Here is a 2,551-nt window from a genome sequence, read left to right as displayed (position 1 = left end):
GCTACACCCAGCCTGGGGCAGAGAGCCTGAATGCAACCTAAGGGAGAGAGGCCTGCTCTCTGCAGCTGTTGTTGCCACTACTCGTCCCTTTCTTCTTGCTATTTTGCTGACTTCCACCACCATGAATGGCTGCCCTCTGCCAAGTGCCAGTCTGCCTTGGAGTCAGTCAAGTATGGACTGAAACCTCCACTAACTGTGAGCTAAATAAACCTTTCCTTCTTTAATTCTGGGTGTTGGGTATTTATCCCAGCAATGAGAAAAGAGTAACTGAGACAATTATACAATACTATTTTACTGTTTCTATTTTTAAACTTAGTGATTAATATTAATTAAGTAATAAAAATAAAAATGAATTTGACATTGAACAAAAAATTTTTTGTTGCTTTTTTTTTTACTCTGAGGAAGTCATTTTTCAAATAATAGGTAAATTTTATAAAACACAAAGTTTGAGTTGCAACAAAAAGTTTTTGAAAAACAGAAAGTTTTTCATAAATGTAAAAATGACTGAATTAATATTTAATATCATGTCAAATTATAGTTATGAATAAAGGAATATTAATTCAAATTTCAAATGTATTTATAAACTATAATTTTCTACACATAATGCTGAATTCTCTTCTATTTTTCTCAGTTTTATTCAGAGAATTTTTTTCTTTTTTGTGTTTAGGACAGTGTATACAGGTTCTACAGGGTCTCACTGCATAGATCAGATTTGTAGTGATTCTCCTGTTTACAGCCTCCCAAGTGTTGGGATTACAGGTGCACAACACCATTCCCAGTCTCATTTGCTGTCTCAGCATGTCCCGGGGGCAGGGCCAGCACAGCTTTTCTAGAGAATGGAACTCCAGGCCCCTGCGTCTGCCTAAGCAGGCACTTTTATCTGCAGACAAATGGTTTGATAAAACAAAACCCACAGGTTTAGAATCTCAATCTTCAAATTTTTTTTTAGCAAAACAACAACAACAACAAAAACCCAAAAAACAAGATTAGTCAATGATTATGATTATGTTTTGTCAGTGGGCTTGTATTGAGCTTGTTGCTCACTACCATGGCAAATTGAAATTATAATGACCTTTGAGAAGCTTTGATGGTGGTAAAAATTTAAAAAATAATGCCTGAGATCATGCAGTATAGCAAACTAAATTATATTAATGAGTCACTGTATCTGACCTATTCATACATAAGGAGAAAAAATTGAAAAACCCTTACAGTTAGAAGAAGAGTCAAAAACTTTTTCCTTATAATTTTATTTACAAAGCAAACATGAATACAATTTTGAGCACAGTGAAACTAAAACATATGAGTCACATTTCTTTGGCTTAATGTTTTGAGTAGCTTGAAAGTATGCTTACACAATGAATCAAGAGTGGATGTTAGTTATTGCTCATATGTGTATATCATTTCCATGACAAAAAGACAGACCAAACTGAAATTTATAAGCTTATAAGGTGTTACAACACATACTTTTTATTCTGAAAGCATTTCTTTGACAGCACTGTCACGAAATAAGCTTTATCAGTTTGTTCTCTCTTTTATTAGCTAGAATGCCCCTAAATGCTTTTCTTGGGCAATTTTCTTTAAATAGAATACCTTAGTTCTAATTGTAACTGTTGTTGATGATTTTTTCTTAAAGAAACAATTGATTTATTCTTAAAATCTTGACAATATAATGTGCTGCTTCTATGGGTTGGCAACTTACTTTTTAATTATTTACCATTTAAACCTCGCACTTTCACCTGAATTTTGTTTTTTTTTCCACCAATACAAGGTGGGTAAATGAAAGACAAAAAGGTTAGTTGTTGGGCAGTAATGGCAGGGTCTAACAGAAGGACAAACGTTTTTACAGATCAACTTGACAGACTTCGTAGATACTGTATTCTAAAGTAGTTATTATGTGGATGACTGTAATTTAGGTGGAATTTAGTTTAAAGAAATTGAAAGTTACTGACATTGTGTTTATAGAATTTTCAAGGATTTGAGAAGTATTTAAAAAATTAGAAATTTTTCCTTTCAAATTTTGCTACAACTTGTTCATTAAGATAAGCAAAAAAACAAAAAAAAAAAAAAAAAAAAAAAAAAAAAACCCAAGGAACTCTAAGGTCACTTTTTCCTTACCTATGATATATTTTGTTTTATTTCTGCTGTGTATTGTATAGTTGACTGAGAAATGGAAAGTCTGAACAATGTATCAGTCATTAAAATACCTGGGAGATAGTTGGCTGGTCTAAGTGCCTGCCTGGCAAGCGCAAGTACCTGAGTTTGATGCCTCGGACCACATGTCGTGTTGGCCCTGTGCTGAGCTGGCCATTGAGAAAGGGCGTGGTGGTGCATGACTGTAATCTCCAAGGTGGGGAGGTTTGCGCAGGAGAATCATGGTGACTCTGAGCTACGTAGTGAGATCCTGGACCAAATAAATAAGTAAAAGATTTTCAAAAATGCCTTTACACTGAAGAGAACAAATCTCTAGGGTTTTTATTTAGGTAACAGGAAAAGTAAAACTCTATGCACCTACTATTTTAATAAATATGATTATCTGAGAAAGATCTAGGCT

Source organism: Octodon degus, unplaced genomic scaffold (genome assembly GCF_000260255.1).
Source record: "Octodon degus isolate 3935 unplaced genomic scaffold, OctDeg1.0 scaffold00013, whole genome shotgun sequence".
Taxonomy (NCBI): Eukaryota; Metazoa; Chordata; class Mammalia; order Rodentia; family Octodontidae; genus Octodon; species Octodon degus.
This window is presented reverse-complemented; position numbering follows the sequence as displayed.